Here is a 22,223-nt window from a genome sequence, read left to right as displayed (position 1 = left end):
CACTACACTCATGGAGTGGTTGGCGTTAGGAAGGGCATCCAGCTGTGGAAACACTGCCAGATCAGACTGGAGCCTGGTGCAGCCACTGGCTTCCCAGACCCCAGTCAAACCATCCAACCCATGCTAGCATGGAAAATGGACGTTAAACGATGATGATGATAGAGTGCTTATTGTAAAATATTTAATACTATCTTCCTCATCATATTCATAAGCTGATATAACTTCTTGAACTATGCCTTGTCACTATTTACCAGGATCTCATTATTTGTCAGATGGGGTGTAGTTCTCTATGATAAAGGTTGTAGCTTGTTTTGCAACACACTTTTATTTACATACAAAATTTTGGTGATGTGTGTGCATGTTTGTACAAACATCAGAACCAAACCATTAGAACAAGGATGTTGAGTAATAGGTGTGGACTGAGCAATGTTGATGTTAATAAAAAAAGATATTTTTGGTCAACAATCGCTGAGAAAGTCTTATCTTCAAGAATAACTGGCATAAATAAAATTATCCTATAAGAAACATAATATTTTTAAATGTTTGGGAGGGAATGTGTATGTGTTACTGTGGCAATTTTGATCATTAAAAGGAGTGAACTGGAAACGCTATTAACTTTCTTTTTATTGCCTGGCATTGAAGATAGTTCTTGGTGTGGTCTTACTGTTCAGCATCTACTCCTGTGTGAGAGCTTTTTGTTTCTACCAAAAGTATTCAAGGTAGATTTCTGTTAGAATATTAACAGGTTATAAACGTTAGCATGCCGGGTGAAATGTTTAGCAGTATTTCTGTTGTCTTTATGTTTTGAGTTCAAATTCTGCCAAGGTCGACTTTGCCTCTCATCCTTTCAGGGTCGATAAATTAAGTACCAGTTGTATACTGGGGTCAATGTAACCGACTGGCTCCCTCCCCCAAAATTTCAGGCCTTGTGCCTAGAGTAGAAAAGACTATTAATGGATTATGCAATGACTACTCTAGATTCCCATAGTGCATCCATAGTGCATCATAAATCCGTGGTCTCTGTTGTAGAAAGACATCCAAGTCATTGGTTTTAGATTTGCATCCATTCATTATTATTTCAAGAACTTATGAGAGTGCCAGATTCCCTCCTGCAATATGTACATTCTTTACTGTTTGGTTGTGTGCACATGAGCACTTTCCACAGAATCACGGTAGCCTTCATTATTTTAAGGACAAGTTTGTGCAGGCCATTATCACTTGGTAATCCTTACGTAGGTGTGTAACCAAAATCTGACGCAAAGGCTATACAGTGCCAGACAGCTAACTTGAGAGGCTGTTTGTGTTGAGATTTTTCACAACCTGTAACTGAAGAGATGAAGAGGAAGCATGAAATTTTGTATTTTTATTTGTCATAAGATAAGGAAAGGTATTATTCAAAACGTCTACCATCAACAGTTATAACTGACTGAATAAGGTTGCTGAAGGCTGAATACATCTGCCTTGCATCATCCACAGTTATAGCCATGAATTCATTTCTAATGGCAGGGTTCCGTGTAGTGATGCTGTTTGTGAGGTGTTGCATTGGACTTATTATCAGTGATACCCTACATCCAAATGTCACATGGATTCAAGTCTGATGAACCAGAAGGCCAGATTTCTTTGGAGACAAACAGTGGAAGTTTCACCTTTGAAGTCATGTGCAGGTGCAGTTTTAGACTAACATGTCCATCAGATCATAATGTTTAGTAATCCATGACAATCAGGACTTGATATAGGAGGTTGATGTTAAGACCAGCTTCAATGAAATTAGGTGCTTTCACCTGTCTGTCGCTTGTCTGGCTCCAAACATCATCACTGAGGCTGGTTTGTAGTAACCGATGACTCAGTTGACTGCAAGTTTATTTGGGTTTTTTTTTGTCAACAAAAATTGTTGCTTTCCTTCCCATGTACTTAAAATAGTTTAAAGAGCAATCTCAATTTAGATGCCTGATCTCATTAAAACAATTTCAGTTTAGTTGTCTGATCTCGTATAGAAACTAAGAATGGAAAATTCTGTTTAGGGGTTTGTGTGTAGTTGAAAGTTAATAATGGGTGGATGATTGAAATCCTGAGGTATAAGGGATAAATGTGTACCTTAGAGTTTAACAGACTGGTCAGAATGTGGTTTGGTGAAAGTTTCCTCAGTGTATATATTGTAATGGAGCAGTCTGATTGGAAACTTCTGATTCAAAAGACTGGACATAGAATCCATAAGTGAACTACTTTGGAAGTTCTCCTGTTCATTTGTTTTGCTAATGTCAACCACTAGAACATTATTTCTGTTGGAGTTCTCAACAAGAGACCACTGGTGTGTTACATAGGAGAACAAACCTTTAGATTTGGTTCCACAAAAATTATATTGGTGGTCATTGAGAAGTCAGAGTAGCTCAGGGGATGCAGATAATGCTTGTTTATAACCATATCCATCAATTTTGAAATGTTTGAAGTGAGGAGGAGAATAGAGCTGTAAGATTAGTGAGAGTACTCATCTTGGAACTGTAGCACGCTGTCCCATTTTCTCATAAAATGCAGAGAGACAATGATTGAAGAATTTGAATGAGGATAGGAATAAATTGCAGAGCATCCTGCTAAGAATAATGGAGGGGGCACTATTAAGACTTGTCATTTCACTGGGTTGGTGTGATCAAGTTTTTGCATTTGGTGATTGTATGTGGAGAGCAAACAGATGGATTGGGTTAAGTGATTTTATCAGGAGTTTTGTTATATTTGTGTGTACAGTACAGAGTTAAAAGCAAAACATGTGGAAAATGTGACTTTATGAGCAGAAATGCTGCATATAGAGCTATATTAGTTGAAGAATGGCAGGTAAGAGGTTTCTGTGAGCTAAGTACAGATCTCATAGCAAGGACCAAAATGCTCTGCCACAATTTGAAAAGTAAGAGAACTTGCAAGGAGTGGAATGTTCAAAGGCTTCTGTTTTCTTTGCTGATGACTGTCCAGGCCTTGCTGTGATAGTTAAACAATTCATAGTTTATGATGGGTTGGTGGAAATAGTCTTCAAATAATCTTCTGTAGTATAGCTATGGGTGAACCATTTGGGGCTTTGGTTGCATGAGGGACATGAAGAGACATACATAAGATGAAGATGTCAGTAACCTTAATTTTATGACTTTAGTTATACAGCACATTAATGTAGAACTGATGGAATTAGGACCAGTTAGCTGACTTGAAATATCAGAGTTCAGGGATTAAGATGTGCTAAGATGATCTGGTGGAAGCAGAAACAGTAATGGCTAAATAAAAGCTAAGTATGGAGGTGAGAAAAGAGTTTAGGACTATTCATGTATCAAATGTGTTGGTTAGGGATATATGTAGGTAAGGATACTAACTGATGCAGACAGTAAATTATAGCAAAGGCCCCTTGCACCAAAATAAGTGTATGTTAGAGTTACCATGGCTGACAACTCTGTAGAAAATATAGATTTCCATGTTAGATCTGCATATGTGTTTATACAGCAGTGTGTCTATATAATTATTTATAAGTGTGGTATAGTAACTCTAGCTATTAACACTCCTTGATGTGAATTTCTCTTTCTCCATGTAGTAACATGTGGAGAATGGTCTGTTCTGTTAATGCCAGTGTGTTAGAATGAGCTCTGACCTGTGTACAGTAACGTAGGTATCTAATCAGGGTTGTCAGTCATTAGGTATACTTGTTAATATAGTGGCTCACTAATCAATGATTAGTTGAGAATTTACATGTCCAGTTAAACCATATGCAAGAGACCACATCACCAGTATGCTATGAAATATGGTTCACTTTTTTTCTTTCAAGAGAGAACTTGAGAGAGAGAGAAATGTGATGAAAGAGTTATCATGAATGCAGAATGCAAGAGTTCAAAAATGGTTCATGGTTTAGTGAGAAGTAGAGGCAGCAGATGACTTTAAAGGAGGGATTTTAAACCAAAATATTTAGAAGTCTTGGTTGCTAATGTCCATATAAGAGGAACAAATGATAGAGAGAATGGATTCAACATTAGCACAGATGAAGTTGGAATATAGTTTGAATCCTGTACAGCAGAGATGGATTAAGAATAAAAGATGAAAGATATGTGTCTTCTGAAAGAAATATTTGTGGTTTACATAACAGGAAGTGGTGGGTAGGATCATAGTTGGATAGAAATTTGTAGATGTTGGTGTAGAGGAAGTAAAATAGTCTAAAGCAATGATTCTCGACCAGGGTCCATATAAGAATTTAAGAAGCTTGCTTCCCAACCACATGGTTCCGGGTTCAGTCCCACTGCGTGGCACCTTGGGCAAGTATCTTCTACTATAGCCTTGGGCCAACCAAAGTCTTGTGGGTAGATTTGGTAAACAGAAACTGAAAGAAACATGTTGTATGTATATATGCATGTGTCTGTGTTTATCCCCTCCCCCCTCATTGTTTAACAAATAGTGTTTATTTATGTCTGTGTAACTTAGTGGTTCGGCAATGAGACTGATAGAATAAGTACTGGCAATGCTTCAGCATGGCCACTGTTCTAATGCCTGAAACAAGTAAAAGAATAAAAGAATGCAATTCCTAATAATATTTAACTATAAAAATATGATACGATTTCTTAAACACTTATTGGCTAGGAGAGTCTATCTGGTTAAACAGGAGTCAAAAGGAGTCCATAGGTAAAAATCAGTTGAGAAACACTGATGCAGAGGATTGATTTATTTTCTTTTATGTTCTGTGAGACAATTTTGTAAGCATCATCATTGTTTTAACATTCACTTCTCCATGCAATTTTGATCGTATACCTATTGTTTAGCCTGCTTTTTCTGAGCTCATCATACTCTGATAATGTGTTACTTCCTTTGGTGTTTGTGACTCAATTCCTTTTTGTCCCAGCATTGTTTATTGTGTGGTTACTTCCCAACATTCAAATCACAGTTGGATTATTTAGCATGTTCTCTCTGGCTGAATGATTAAGTCCTCTTAGTGCATTTATAAAGATCTTTTACAACAAAACCTGTTCGACTTTGTACCTCTTTGTCATTTCAAATGATATATCTCTCTTGCATTATTTTATGTCAGTCTATCTTCTTACATCTCTCATAATGCTTTTTGTCTCTTACTTACTCACAAAATACTTTGGTTTGTCTGTTAAAGTTATCAGTTGTCAAAATCACCACCAAATTTGACCATTTACTTAATTATTTTAACCCTGTAGCATTTAAACCAGCTACATGGAGCCCAAATTGTTATATGTTTTATGTTCAAACTGGTCAGATCTGGCCTCTCACACTTACCTTACAGTGTCATCCTCGTTAGTTTAGTTAGTTTGTCCACAATTACCCTGTAAGGAGCATGGGGTCATGACCATTTCATTGCCAATGGATGCAATCTTGGACTACCTCCTTGATTTGAGACCAAGAGTGACCAATTGCTTTTGTTTCATCCTCCATGTATCCTTTCTAGGTCTTCTTAGGTTGTCCAACCATGCTCTTTCCTTCAGGATGTCTTGCAATGTTGCTTCCAGGTCTCCTTGGAGTGTGGCCAATCTAGCCCCATTTCCTTTTCAGAATTTCTTGATTGATGGGAGTTTGGTTTATTCTATCCCACAGACTTCTGTTTGAAATTTTATCCTGTCACCAGATCTTGAGGATGTAGTGCAGACATTTTGTTGACGAGGGTCTGTAGCTTACTCTTTATGGCTTTGATGATGTTTCAAGTTTCTGACCTGTAAAGAAGAACAGCCTTGACGTTGGAATCCTTGCAAAATAAATTGTAATCTTAGAAAAATAAATTACATCATTGAAATCTGAAAGCTGCAAAGTAATGCATGATTAATTCAAAACAATGTTAATAAATATGCATTATATTCGACAGTAATTTGAATGTTAAAGGGTTAAAGTGACATTGAGACTTCTCATAGATTTTTATTTGTAATGATCTTTTTATGAAACAAATCTTTTTTTATATAACTAATCACTCAAGGAAATAATTAATTTTCAAAATATTCAACAGTTCATTAAAAAGAATGCATTTGCAGCCCATCACTTTTCACTGGCTATATTATTTGGGATTTAAAACAAAAAATAGTTTATATCCCCGTCTCCATTTCTTATTTATTCCTATACATTATAAACCAACCAGAAACATCACTCACTTTAACAGTCTTTGTTCATATGAAGATTTTCATATTATGTATTCCTTTTCTATTTTATTAACATTAATTGCTTTTGATTAAGCAGCTCACTTTGCAACCATGTGGTTTCAGATGCAGTCCTACTGTGCTGCAGCTTGGGCCAGTGTTTTCTGCTATAGGCACATACCACCCTATGCCTTGTGAGTGAAATTGGTTAGCAGAAACTATGTGGAAGTTCATTGTGTGTGTGAGATCATAATCTCTGTCCATGCTAACATGTGTTGGACGGTTTGACCTGGGCTGGCAAGCTGGAAGGCTGCACCAGACTCCAGTCTGATTTCACATGGTTTCTACAGCTGAATGTCCTTCCTAATGCCAACCACTCTGAGACTGTAGTGAGTGCTTTATGTGCCACAAGCATGGGTGCGATTTGTGTGGCACCACTATCAGCTCCAACTACGATTTTACTTGGCTTGATGGGTCTTCTTCTCAAGCACAACATAATGCCAAAGGTCTTGGTCATTCGTCATTGCTTGTGTGAAGCCCAACACTCGAAAGGAGCTTTTCAATGGCCACTGGCATCAGCCACTTTGCCTCCGTGAGGCCCAAAGCTTGAAAGGTGCTTTTTACGTGACACCAGCATCAGCCATGACTACAATTTTACTTGGCTTGACATGTCTTCTCATGTACAGCATATCGCTAAAGGTCTATTCTTATACTCACAGCTATGCTCTTGGAGCATCCACCTCCACTATTAACTTGGTCACCTAGATAACAGAAACTGTCTACTACCTCTAGCTTACCCACCTGGCAGTTGATGTAGTCTATTTTCTGTACATTTTTGGTGTTTATTGTATCTGTGCATCTTCCACATACAAACGCTATTTTCCTCTGATATTGCTGCACCTCTTATGTGTCCATAGTTTACACCGGGTACATCTTATGGAGTTTCTACCTATGCCTTTTCTACAGATTGAGTAGGGCCATCTACCTGAAGGAATTTGTGATTTGTCTGCCTTCCTACTTACTAAGACTTTGGTTTTTGCTAGGTTAACTCTAAGGCCCTTCAATTTTAGACCTTGCTTCCATACCTGAAACTTCTTCTCTAGTTCTGGTAGTGGTTCAGCTATAAGAACAAGGTCATCAATACAGAAGAACCCTCAAGAGCAGCTTGTCTTAAATTCCACTGTTATTTCCTGGGGGACTATTATTGTGAGAATGCAATGAACTGTGTGTATGCATGCTTATGTTCTAAACTGATAGATTCTTGTCATGTTCTGTGTGATTAGTACCAGAGATGGTAATATTGTCTATGTATGCACAGGTTCCCTTGATCTTCAAACAACATAAACATGCATACACACAGTTCATTGCATTCTCCCAACAACCATCATGAAGAAGAGGGGACTGAGGACCAATCCTTGGTGAACCCTACTCATACCCTGAATTCTTTGCTGTACTTGTTGCCAACCCTCACTTTACTGACAGAGTCCCTGTACATGGCTTGTACACCTCACCAACCACTCATCCATCCCTAGTTTCTGCATTGACCACCAGATAAGGGACTGGGGGACCCTGTCAAAGGCTTTCTCCCAGTCAACAAAAGCCAAGTACAGTGGTTAATCTTTCACTATCTATTTCTCCTGCTGCTACCTTACCACAAATGTAGCATCAATGGTGCTTCTCCCTGGCACAAAACCAAACTGCATCTCATCTAGATTAACTCGCTCCCTAATTAGCTGGGCTATGACCCTCTCCCTAACTTTCATCACTTAATCCAACAATTTGATACCTCTGTAATTATTTCTATCTAAGGCGTCACCTTTACCTTTGTAGCAGTTGACCTTGGTGCTGCAACATGAGTCATTGGGCATGACTCCTTCATGAACCACCTGATTTACAATACAGGTGACTAGACCATAACCTACACCACCAGATATTTTAAGCATTTCAGTGATGGGCCAGGGGTTTTCTCTATCTTCATATACCTAATTGCTTTATCTACCAAAGTTGATTTGGGTAGCTGGTCCCTCAATTGGGTCAGCATTTGGCAGACTCTCCTCCTCCCATTCATCCTCCACGTTCAGCAGTCTTTCATAATGGCATTTCCAAGCCTCTTTTTTTGCAGAATCATTAAATGCAAGTCCATGCAGACACATTTCTCTACTATGACATCACAATTCTCTCTCACATACTGTCTTGCAATCCGAAACACTTCAAATCTTTGGTCCTCACATCACTGAACATAGACAAACTTCTTTTCTGCTTTTCCTTTGACTAGATATACCTGTCTCCTAACTTCCCTTCTGGCTATCTGATACAGTTCTTTTCTACCCCCACTCTTCCACGCCTGCTTCTTTGTTTTAATGGTCCTGTCTATTGCATTGTTCTACTACTACATCACCTTAGGTCTGGATGGGACTTTGCACCAGCTGCAGATTTGGTCTGTAGCTCTCAGTAAGCTGTCCCACAGGAGTTCCCAGTTGCCCTCTGTCACAAGTCTGTAGTTCCTCCTCTCTCTCATCAAATTTCTCAATTAGGATGTCCCTAAATCTCTAACCATATGAAGGGTCCTTAAGCTTCCAAATCCTTTTCCAGATTGGTCTGCTTCTTGGCATCCTTCTGGCCTGGAGTCTAAAGTCACTAATGACTAGTCTATGCTGGGAGGGTACATTCTTCACCAGGGTGGGTCTTTGTATTTAGGAGCAACCATGCATCCTACTGTCTAGTGAGAATGTAATTGATCTGGCTAGCATAGTCACCTGATCAGTAGGTTATCAGGTGGCTAGCTTCCTGAAGTTGGTGTTGCAGATCAATAGGTTATTCACATCAGAGAACTCCAGTAGCTTTGTTTCCTCTTCGTTTTGAGAACCAATACCATGGCCCCTATGTACACCATGGAAAATACCGGGCTGCTGTTTGACATACCCATTGAAATCCCCAGTCACAAAGATGAGATCATTGTCACTCATTTTTGAGTTAGCCTGCAGAAGAATATCATAAAAGTGATACTTTTGTTCATTTGGTAGGCCCACTTGGGTGGTATAGGCAGAGATAATTGTCACTATACTATTCTACAAGACTAGCCTGAGCTTTAGTACTCTATCGCACACTCCGACTTACCTCTATGACCTTATCCACCCATTTCTCTGCAAGAAGTATGCCCACACCACCTATCCTGTCACTGTTACCTTCCCAGAAGATTTTATACTTATGTGTCTTACCTGTGAGGAACCTGGCAGAAGTTCCTCTCCACCTACATATATATATATATATATACATGGGTGAGTGGAAAACAAAAGAAAGAGGCACACATTTAGTAGGAGTTACATATATTATTATTTAAAACAGTTTGATTTGGTTCCGTGAAATTTAGTTTCACAGGCTTCTAACAGAAACCTGGCTTGTTCAGGCTCACATCATCTGATTAATCTGAGCTCAGCCAGCCCCTCTCTTGACAATTAGTGTTGCTTTGTGTGTCTTCATACATTAACAGTTCAGTAAAAGAGACTAATAGAATTAGTAACAGATTTTTAAAAAGTACTGGGGTTAGGCTATGTCCCAGCTTGGCTGCAGTCCCGTGAATGAAACCAGTAAAAGGTAATATCTGATATATTTACAGCCAGCTGCCTGGGTCTAATTTTATCTTGTCATTAATCTTGGAGAGGTTTAATACCAGGGACAACTATATGTTCTGAGTTCAGATATGGCTGGGATCAACTTTGGTCTTTATCTTTATGGGGTCAATAACATAAAGTAGCAATCAAGTACTGGAATCTGTTAAATTGGCTGTACTCCTTGTGCTTATGATAGAAATCTTGTGCTTATAATAGAAATCATCGTAGAGAACATATGCAAAATAGCAGACACTTTTAAGATGTATAGTATGAAAAATTATAATTTTACCTAACACTTTATTTTAGGCAGTAACTGAGAAATAATTTTCTCAGAGATCATATCAAAATGATGTTCCTTCTATATAATGCTTACAAAAGTGAACATAAACACAGGTTTCAAATTTAGTAAATGTTATGATTTCCTAAACAAGATATTGATGTAATGTGGTATACCATCTAAATTACAGCATATAGAAAACAAAAGCAGTGAGCTTTACTTTCATGTAACTACTTGTTTAATCACATATCCTCTATAATGTAACATTCAAGCTAATTCTACCTCATTTTACTGGATTTTTTTTTTTTTTTTTTGCTTTTTGGAAGAAAGTCACTGAACAAAATATAATAACATATTGAAATTCACAAATTTTTACAATTCACAGCAATTACTTTAAAGATGAAATTGCCAGTTTTGCTGACAGAAATCTTTCGTATTGCTTCTAAAACCATTTAAATACAGTATACTTCCTTTGACTTGGCACAAGATCTCATTTTGTATAAGCAAATGTGTAGTCAGTCAAATTAATAACATTGTGTTACTGGTACTTATTGATCTTGAAGAGATGAAAGGAAAATCTTACACTTGTGTGATTTGAACCCAAAATATGGGTTTCAAATGTTGGCACAAGGCCAGCAATTTTGGGGGAGGGAAATAGTTCATTATATTAAACCCAGTGCTCTACTGGTAATTATTTTATCAACTCCAAAGGGATGAAAGGCAAAGTCAACCTCAGCAGAATTTGAACTTAGGGTGTAAAGTCAGACGAAATGCTGTAAAGCATTTTGCCTGGCATGCTAATGATTCTGCCAGCTAACTGCTTTTTTTAAACCCAAAATATTAATTTCTAATTTTGGCATCCAAGGTCACATATATATATATATATATATATATATATATATATATATATATATATATATATATATATATATAGGTCGTCGTTGACTTACGACCGATTGACTTTACAGCAATTGGCGCGCCAGCTCCCAGTAGCAATAATAAATAATCCAGTTGAAATCTAATGGGTTTAATTTCTTAGAAATTAACCCATCTATGGATGATGTCAACTAACAAATGCTTCCCCTAGATTTGGTTATTGATCGCCCCTGTGTTGAATGACTATCCTGTTGTGGAGACATCAAGGCAACCTCATATTTGTTTATATGATGACTGCTTGAAACTCCAAAATTTTTTACTAATGCTAGTATTATAGTATAATACAGAATGTTGTGTGTGACTTTTACCTGAGAATGTACCTTAAGAATGTAAAAATATAAAACAAAGCTAAGTCGGCCTATAGGCCAACTTACAACCAAATTGACTTACAACCAGTTGGAACCAATTGTGATCGTAGGTCGACAACGACTTGTATATACAGGCAAGGGACATAGCTGATTGAGTCAATCACAGTACATTATCTGCAATTATTTTCTCAATCATGGAAAAGTCAGTCTCTTAGATTGTTACATCTAGTCCCACATTCTGCTGTGTTTTTGTAATCTCCACCTTCATTTGAACTCAAAGTATTGGGGGAAGAAAATGATACTATACTACATTTATTCTATCATTCCACCATTTATGCCAGCTAGTTACACTTATAGGTGCCATAATCCTTTTCTACTATAGGCACAAGGCCAGCAGTTTTAGAGAGAGAGAAATTTGATTACATTGACCCCCCCCCCCCGTACTTTACTTGGTTAGTACTTTTATTTACCTTGAAAGGATGAAAGGCAAAGTTGACTTTGGTGGGATTTGAACTCAGAATGTAAAAACTCCTGTACAAGTTTCACTTTTAGTACATAACTTCAATGACAAATATCAGAATGTGACCTATACAGGAAGTTAAGAAATCTTGTATTATGTATAACAGTTTTGTGCAAAATGAGATGCAACTTATCTATGAGTAAACATCGTTGGTCGTTGTTTAAACCTCACAAAGGCAGAAAGAGCAATGTGGCAACCAAATTTTATTTAGTTTATATCCTGTTTTCCTCTATGTCCTGTATCATTCCAGGTTTGATCAAATAAGTATCAGTCAACACCCAAGTTGATTCAATATATGCTTCTTTTCTATGAATTGTGGCTTTGTGCCAATATAAGAGGTTGTGTGGGTTTTTTTTTTTGTTTTTGAAATTTAAAATCTTTATTTTGAACCATCTAAACACATTTTAAATAAATATTTAAATACAAATATTTAAATAGGTGCAGGAGTGGCTGTGTGGTAAGTAGCTTGTTTACCAACCACATTGTTCTGGGTTCAGTCCCACTGCGTGGCACCTTGAGCAAGTGTCTTCTACTATAGCCTCGGGTCGACCAAAGCCTTGTGAGTGTATTTGGTAGACGGAAACTGAAAGAAGCCCGTTGTATATATGTATATATATATTTGTGTGTCTGTGTTTGTCCCCCCCAACATCGCTTGACAACCGATGCTGGTGTGTTTACGTCCCCGTAACTTAGCGGTTCGGCAAAAGAGACCGATAGAATAAGTTCTAAGCTTACAAAAATAACTCATCGGGTCAATTTGCTCGACTAAAGGTAGTGCTCCAGCATGGCCGCTGTCAAATGACTGAAACAACTAAAAGAGTAAAAGAGAACGGAAAAAGAAAAAAAAGTGGTGAGGTTAAGCTGCAGATGGAAGGAGAGGAGGCAATAGACCACCCCAGAACAAATGGGGTATTCAGCTGTGTCCTGCTGTCATCATGACCCTGATGGTGTTGCTGTGGAGAATGGCCAGTGATATTCACTGCAGGAGCCACTCCACCTCACAAGGCTCGTTTCTCAGATGGGCTGCTGTTATTTTGACTTTGCTGAGGAAATCAGTAATGTGGGGTCTGAAAACTCTTGAGGTCTTGATGGCAACTGACACAAAATGATAGCAGCCAGTCAGGCCCCTATATTTATTTATAGGAAATTGTTATTTAAACGTTGCAAACCATCATTTTTGCTTGTCTGAAATCCTTCTGGGAAATCTATGCTACCTTCAGCCTCAATGAACTGATGAAATATTGCTTTACTAACATGTTGATACTGAATTAATTTGATAGAATTGGCCAATAAAAATAAAATACTATGCCATGAAATATGGAGAACTCTAGAAATTACCCCACTATCAAAACCGAGTTAACTCAGTTCCTGCACAATAAAGGTGACAAACATTTTCTGCAGGTGGACAAGTCTATCTGGAAAAAATTTTATACGAATTTTTTTATACATAGCACATTCATAATTGTTGGCTCAAATATTTGTGAGTCTTTTCTGAGAAGCAGAGAGACATTCTATATCCAGTTTGGTAAAGGACTGAAGGAGAGGTTTAAAACCTACCCTAAATAAAGCCTTCAGTTGTATCAAAAGATGTGCAAAGCAAACTTTCGTTAAGATAGCAATATACCTTTCATCTTTTTACTTGTTTTGGTCCCGTGTCGCGGCCATGCTGTGGCACCTCCTTTAATTTTTAGTCGAATGAATGGACACCAGTTCCTTTCTTAAACCTGATACTTATTGTATCAGTTGCTTTTGTTGAACTGCAAAGTTACAGGGGCATAAACACTAACACCAGTTATGAAGCAGTGTGGGACACACACACGCGATGGGCTTCTTTCGGATTCTGTCTACCAAAACCACTCACAAGGCTTTGGTTAACCTGAGGCCATAGTAGAAGACTCCTGCTCAAGGTGCCATGCAGTGGAAGTTTATTGAATTATGTCTTATAAGTCACAGACTCTCTGCTAGACTTAGATGCAGAAATAGAGCCCTGATAGACACTAAAAGATTCTGTTAAATTTGTTAAATTATTTTTACATTGTTAGATTTTTTTTTTCTTTAAAAATGATATGCTTCTGATGGATATTGAGACAAGTAATGTCCATGTGTATTGTTAATGTAGACTTTATTGATTAATCTTGCTGATTCTATGCAAATATGTTCCAAAAATAAATTTAAATACTATGGTTATACCAAAAGGAATTTGTTTTTCTCTTTTCTTTTTTCTGTTTTTTTAACTCTTCCTGTCATGAAACCAACTACAATAGGGAACAATTTGCTGGAATTGAAATTTCTTTTGCAGAACATTGTTTTATTTTATTTACATTTAAACATTGATTCCCTAGGGACCAGGCTATTACCATTTAATAGTTTTAAAACATTAAAAAATCAGTTTAGTAGAGAGAAGTATATATGTATAAATCATTTAAACGTATAAATATAACTTCAGTATACTTATTTAAAAATTAAAAAAAACTGTTCATGCTGTGTTGGTATATTAGTAATTAGATTATATTGTATTTTGTCTTGTTTTTGTTACGTATTTAATGTATGTAATTGTTGCTGCTCTTGACTTAAGACTTGAATTATAACACATACTGTTAGAATTTGTGCTTTAGTAAAATTGAGGTTAAGTAGACTCATTACGTACAAGTTTCTGTTATATTTACCATTGCTTGTCCTATAGTCCTCGTTTGATGCTTTCTGTAACCTTTTGATGTAACATAGGTCACTGATAAGATTGCAGTTTTCATTTGATAAGAATGTATATTTCTCTCAAGGTATCCATTTTGTTTCGCTCATATAGTCATAGACCTTAATAGGACAGAGGAGTCCTCAAACTTGGAAAGTGGGTTTTCTACTGTTGGTGTCCACATCAAATATTTTCCTTTGTTTTGCTCATGATAGTTCAAGCTAACAGATAATGGGATAAATAATGCCTGGCCTTCATAAGACTAGTGCTAGTGTCATTATGAATACACTTTCCTTCATTGTCTCAGTTGTCGATGATGCAAAAAAGAATCCAACAGTAAAAATCTCAGACCAAAACATTGCAATCAGAAACATTAAAATATGCTGAGTCACATATATTGCATTGTTTCAGTAAATGTTAGAGTTTGTAATGACTTGAGGGTTGCTGTATTTTAAATATGTCTGATTCTTGCATTTAAAAAAATGATGATATATTTATCATCATCATTTTAAATCCGGGTTTTGTCTCCGTTAATGGGGGTGGTCAAATTTATCTCAATGCCATAGCAACTGAGGTAGGCAAGTTCAGCCCACCCCAACATTTAGACTGGCTGGTACCCATTCTCCTTTGCTATCTTGTGGCTTTTTTGGAGCTTGATTTTCTATGGGGAGCTTGCCCTTGCTTACCCCCAGTTTCTAGATATGAGCGGTCCCAAGACCAAGGCCTCTACTATGACTTTTAAAAAATGTGGTGGAAAACTAGGTCAGGAAGGCAGGGATGCTTCTCCCTATATATATATATATGGACCTTAATAGGACAAGAATCCTTAAACTTGGAAAGTGAGTTTCTAATATATATACATATATATATATATATATGTATTTATATATATATATCAAATCATCATCATTTAACGTCCATTTTCCATGCTAGCATGGGTTGGACAGTTCGACTGGGGATTCTAGGAAGCCATGAGGCTGCACCAGGTTCCAGTCTGATCTGGCAGTGTTTCTACAGCTGGATGCCCTTCCTAACACCAACCACTTTACAGAGTGTACTGGGTGCTTTTTACACAGTACCAACGTACTTATATATATCCTAGATGACTAAATCAATAGTATCTTTACCTGTTGATTGAGTGGTGAATGACATGTACCTCACCATCAGTATCTTGTATCCACTGACTAGAAGATTTAATCTGTGCTAGCTAAGATATAAATTTTGAAGCCTAGTGCTATGAGTTTAAGATGCTGGGATTTTGATCGCATGGTCTGATGTGTTCATTTCTCACTAGAACTATTATTTTGTGTTTGTAATTGTTTTTCATCCCAGCTTTACTCTGATTCCATTCCAATTCCATGGATTAGAGCTTCTACATCTAAAACAATTATACCAATGGATTTAGAAATAAGCAAATATTTTTGAAAACTACCTTACTCGTGCAAGCATGGGGACTGGATGTAAAAAGAAACCTGAAATCCATGTGCAGATATACAATTTTGCAAAAAATATCTATAAATATGTTAGCATGAGAGAAATAAAATATTTTAAATATTTTGAATCACCCTACACTAAAAAAATATTTTAAATCACCCCCCCCCCCAGCACATCATAGCCCTTTTTCCATGCTGATAAGGGTTGGATGGTTTTTCTACAGCTGAAAGCCCTCCCTAACGCCAGCCATTTAACAGTGTGTACTGGGTGCTTTTTATGTAGCATTAGCACCAGTGGAGCCACCAAATACCTACAAGATAAAACCCCTCAACTGAGCAGAGTTTATACTGGCAAAATAAGAAACTTATGATAGAGGGAGGGGAGTGGGTGTCTTGTTGAAGAGGTGACTACGTAGCCTGCCCACCTGGAAAGTGAGAGTGAGGTCCAGATACAACATGAATATGAGATAGAATAGAAAGTGCAGTAAGTGAAAATAGTGTGACAGATGGTTAGAGATAGGAAATGAGTTGGATGTAGAGGATATCAGTTCAGTGTAGCGAGAAGTGAAAACAAAACAAAAGATGAGTTGTGGCAGAAGACTTGGCAGAGCCTCAATTCTGCTAAGATGGACATGTCTTCTTAAACACAGCATAACACCATTCATCTTGGGCCCCCATCATCTCTGAGAGGCTCAACACCTTGAGATCAGTCTTCACTTCGTCTCGCAGCTTCCTTGGTCTCCCTCTTCCATGTGCTCCTTCCACATTTAACGATCAGCACTTCTTTATACAGCTGTCCTCATTCATCTGCATCACATTTTGTTTTGTCATTCATTTTTATGCTTATGCAAATGCCTTTGGAAAAGTGTTTCTTTGAAATGTTTGTTGATAATTAAAAGAATCACTGATAAAAAGATTTTTTAGAAATTTAACTCCTCCTTTCTGGAGAGATAAGACTGCAGCAACATTAAATAATAAAAAGTAAAGTGACCTTGGTGATAACTGGTGACAATAAATGTTTGCATTTCTTATTGTATAATTGTTGACCTTCCCACTCAATTTTACAATTGCTGTTTTAACATATTTATAGTTATTTATTTATATGAACTGTCAGGCCTTGTTTTTGCTTATTATGAAACCATACCACTGACCAATTTCAATTAAATTGGATTTAACTAGTTTATAGGTCACACGTTTTATGAAAGCATACATCTTATTTTTTCTTAATTTTACTGAATATTTAATAAATACATATAGGATTGCTGAAAATAAGAAAATTTGTTAATGCATTTTGTCAAAAGATTTTATTTCAATAATATAAAGCAAACATTTTTACAACTTAAGAAAACTGCAAATATCTTTGCTGTGTATGTGGGTGAGAGCAGAGCGATCAAAGTTGAACTATGATTGTATTATATATATATATATATATATATATGAAACAGCTCTTACATAATGTCTGAAGCTAATAGATACAGATCATAATCAAGGATTTGTAATAAATATGGCTGGTTGGACATGACAGGATGAATTTTCAAAAAGAAAGAAATGTTAAAATGACTTTACAAAATATTACAAAACTGAAACCCAATTCTTGCTGAATCTTTAATCCTATATGTCAACAATTAGATTAAACTAAAAAATATTAGAATTATTGGTCTGTGAGTTTTCCCTCTTGTTGAAGTTGCAGATATGAGCTTGTAAGGAAATGCAGATAATGAAATTCCATCAACTTCACTTCAGTTACATAGTAAACCCAATATTACATTGGAATCTTAATAAAATTAAAACTGCAAAACAAACTCTATGGTCTTGAAAATTGTGTTAAGAGATATTTCTGATACAATTTTTTATAAAGACAAGTTCAGTAGTGTTGCAACAGCTGTATTAGACAAGATATATCCTTGTTCACCTGTATTTCAATAGTTGCAAAATTTTTATAACCGAGACCAAAGCAATTCGTATATACCTATGTAAAAGCTAACATACTTACTGCTGTAAGTATCGAAAAGCTAAGAAGGAATAATTATGTGGTAAGGAAAAGACAACATTAGCTCAATGACTAATAGTGTTTTAGTCATTTTGGTAAGTACAAGGAAGAAATCTGATGTTTTGGTCATGTTAGACATTCACAATTTGTACACTGCGCTGTTCTTGCTAGAGTAGTGCTGAGAGAATCACTAAGTGGATGTACACTATTATATGTGAGGAGGTTTGAAACATTAGCATATTTAAAAAATAAATCATTGAGGTTAATTATTCAGATATAATATTTGTATAATACTTATACAACTCTCAAGTACGTTGAAGATAATAAAACTACAAGAACAAACTTTCTGATTCACTAACATAACTGCAAGCAGTTCAAGATCCAAAATCAAAGCTATTTTGCATCTTGAGAAGTCTACTAAAGGAAGATTCTTCTGTTTTTTAATTATGATAATAAATTAATTTTCAAATTAGTCTGAGTAGTAGGAAGGTTGTGTCTAGTCTATGCATGATCCCAAGACTGGTAAGATTAATCTTCCAAGACTTGTAAGATTAATGGTGATTAATCTTGAAGTCAACATCTGCAGATTTAAAAAAATATATATAGATTGGGGAGGGAATTCCAGTGGTCCTGATTTAAATGGATATGCAAGTAGCAAGTTTAGAAAGACACTGGTCATTTGTAGTAGCTGTTGTTTTGACTTTAGAAGAGATGGAAATAAGTTAGAAAGAGTTTGTAAGTATATAAGTGAACAGACCTCTGCCATTCAGCCATATAGCAACACTGTTGTAGATATGGTAGGAGCACTTTAATATCAGTTATACTTGAGCTTTGAAGAGGGTCAACAACTGATGTTTTTTGGTTCTGAAGGGGTTACCTAGTCTTTGGGTTGAGGTTTGGCAATGTTAGGGGTGGGGAAGTCATTACAAGACACTATCAGAGAATGTGAGACAACATTGGCATTGAGTTCAAGAGCTTTAATCTTTTAATATTAAAACAGGCCATATCCAGCCCAAATATTTTATGCTTTATGTTCAAACTGGCCAGATCTGGCATCTCACACCTACCCTACAATGACATTCAAAAAATAAACCATCTCATCATTAAAATCTTGAAGCTATGAGATAATACATGAATTCTAAACAATGTGAATAAATAAGCATTACATTTGACTGAGTAACCTAAATGCTAAAGAGTTAATTGTGTGCTGTTTGTATAGAGAGGGTATGACACAACTGTCTACTCAATATGTACCATAATTGTGATTTTATGTTGTTGAAGGTTTGAATGTCCGCTATTGAAAGATATTTTCAAGGTTCAATCTGTTCATGGAGGTAGTGTAGGTTGCTTGTGGATAACACCTTTGTGCTTGAAGGTCAAGGAGGAGTGAAGGGTTGTAATATCTGTATGAGAATGTGACAAGAAATAGATTAATAGGCTGTTAATGTGCAGAGAGATGAGTGTGAGAAACAAAATAGAACCCTGGGGTACACCAAAGTTAATAGATTGTGGTTCAGAGAGAGCTCTATCAATGCATGTTGCTACAGAGCTGCTTCAATGTGAGTGGAACTCATAGGAAAGCAGCTTAAACAGATGACTTGAGAGAGAGAGAGATGTCCTCAATACAAAATAAATAGTGTTGTTGGTTGGAGGAGTTCAGAGAGTGATAGAGATACCTGATGTATTTAGAGGAATGGAGAAGATAGACTACACGAGAAGCCTTTGTTGTTGATATCCAAGTGAGAAAGGTGGGTGGTGTAGAGAGTAGATGTTACATAAGTGCAGACACAATGAAGCTGGAATATAGACTTAAACAGCAGAGTTTTATTAGAGATAGAAGATGAGAGATTTGTTGCTGAGGATAGAGAACAGTTGTAATATACATGGTAGTGGTTGCTGATATAAGTGGTAACTTGCTATAGCCTATATCCACTGAGGTACCAGCTATTTGAGACAGATTGTGCTAGTTTCCTTACTTGTATCTTTTACATTGCTTCTAAAATGAACAATGATTGCTGACCCCTACATTCATTTTACTTCCACTAGTCCATCATCAGCCTACTCATATTAACATTTCCATCCTTTTTTTTTTTGTGCTCATTATCACTGAGATACCCTAATGTCATTACATACCACTTCACCTAAATGATATCCTCATTCATACCAACACACTGCCTTGTGACTGAAACCACCTCACACCTCTCTTCTTCATAGCTCAGAATATTAAGAAATCTGCTCTCAACTTCTCTCCTTGTTAGACAACCTGATATCTTGCTTCCTGCCTTACTTCCAAACATTGCTCCTTTTTATATCATCCTATCTCTTAGAGCCCTGGCTCTATCCACTATTCTTTCACTACTGTGTTGTCTGCTTCCTGACTGGTTTCTGTTCTGTCCAAAGGACTGACCACTGGCTTGCAGCAGATTGTCTCTCAGAAATGTCTCTGGTTATAATTACAGATTCCTTTCTAATTAATGATCAATTAAGGATGTAAGGAAATTATATAAAATAAATGATAACAACTACAGGAGAAAAACAAAACTTGTACTAATTGTAATTTTAATCATCTTCATCATCGTCATTTAACGCCTGCTTTCCATTTTTAACTTCTAAGAATCTGTTCTGAATTCATCTGGCATATTATAGCCATTGTTGGTTTTTATTTTCAAATGTACAGTTTCAGTAAACCATTTGTTACATTTTGAATAACACATTTTCTTTTGGCTGCACGCACACACATGGAGACCAGCTTTTCTTTCCACTGTGTGGTATTAAAAACACAACTCTGTTCTAATTTTTTTTTTTTTTTTCATTGAAGTTTACTCATATCTTCTTAGTGATCCTTATAAATCATTTGGAACAATAAAGTTCCCAAATTCATTGTTATCAATGTTTCCAGTCTATTGCAGCCTCATCTGCGGGATGTGAAATATTTTTGGCTTCTCTGCTGTCCTTTTTATATTGGGTGGTTTATGTTTATACAGACTTTCTTACAAGAATTTGATTGTTAGATATTATAAAAGATTTCAGGGCAGCAAGCTGGCAGAATCATTAGTACGCTGGGCAAAATGCTTAGTGGTATTTTGTCTGCCCTTACATTCTGAGTTCAAATGCTGCCAAGGTCAACTTTGCCTTTCATCCTTTTGGATTCAATAAATTAAGTACCAGTGAAACACTGGGGGGTCAATATAATCAACTAGTCCCCTCCCCCCAAATTTCAGGCATTGTGCCTTTAGTAGAAAGGATTATTAAGGCAGCAAGCTGGCAGAATGGCTAGCACGCTGGGCAAAATGCTTAGTGGCATTTTGTCCGTTCTTACGCTCTGAGTTCAAATTCTGCCAAGGTCAACTTTGCCTTTCAGGGTTGATAAAATAAGTACCAGTTGAGCACTGGTGGCCATTGTAATTGACTGAACCTGCCATCCTTGTGTCAAAATTTTAAACTAGTGTTATAAAAGGTTGCTTTACTGGCTGTCATATTCCAGGTCTGAATACCATCTTTTGGTGGGTGGATTATTCTTTGATACCTCAACACATTGTTTGTTATATCCAGTAACCATCTAAGGTGTTAAACTTTTCTTATTTCTATTATACAGCACCATTCTACTATGATTAGCATGAAAAATAGTTGGAAATTATTATTATTATTATCGAAGTTGATAGCCCCATGTTGATATTTAAAGAAAAGATACTTTATTTCACAACCTATACTGAATTTTGTGTAAAAACATCAAATGAGATTTTGATCTTATATTATTTAATTTTTATAAACTATTCATTCGTGATCACCCTTCCTGTTTATAAAGATCATTTTTGTTGATATTTTTGCCAGCTGTTTCTTTCCCCTTATTTTTTTTGGGGGGGGGGGGATTTTTATTTTATCAATTTTAACACTTGAAAATTTCTTGATTTTAGTTTGCAAATTTGTTTAGTTTACAAAGTCATAAAAATGTGAAAAGTGGAAGTAGTGCTTATAGCAAAACTATGTAAGTTATTGACTTACTAGCTTCATTTCACTAATAGATGATGGCACGGAGTCTGCATTGCTGAGTAGACTACACTGACATCCTTTGTTTTGTTGTAATAGTTAAATTGTGAACAAGGTTTTGGAGAAAAACAAAAAACTGGTTGAGGAAAAAATAATTTGGAATTTATAAACAAATAACCTAAATTAGACATAGTTTGCTATGTATCTAGTGGAACAATAACTAGTTGTACTTTACTGTGATAGTATAATATAGTCGGCATAGAAATGAATATCTTTTCCAAAGTGCATGTCATACATTTTTGTATTATATTTATTAATTGAGAAGAAAGATATATTTAGCTATCTAAAGTTATACATCTTTCTGTTAA

General features: G+C 36.3%; 1 protein-coding gene across 2 annotated transcripts in view; it reads left to right on the top strand.

Moving 5' to 3' along the window:
- LOC115211132 (son of sevenless homolog 2) overlaps window positions 1–22,223 on the top strand; it is a 117,194-nt gene that overhangs the window by 54,670 nt on the left and 40,301 nt on the right. The window lies entirely within an intron of this gene.

The sequence above is a fragment of the Octopus sinensis genome, linkage group LG4 (assembly GCF_006345805.1).
Source record: "Octopus sinensis linkage group LG4, ASM634580v1, whole genome shotgun sequence".
Taxonomy (NCBI): domain Eukaryota; kingdom Metazoa; phylum Mollusca; class Cephalopoda; order Octopoda; family Octopodidae; genus Octopus; species Octopus sinensis.
Note: the sequence above shows the minus strand (reverse complement) of the source record. Positions and strands in the feature narration are given on the sequence as shown.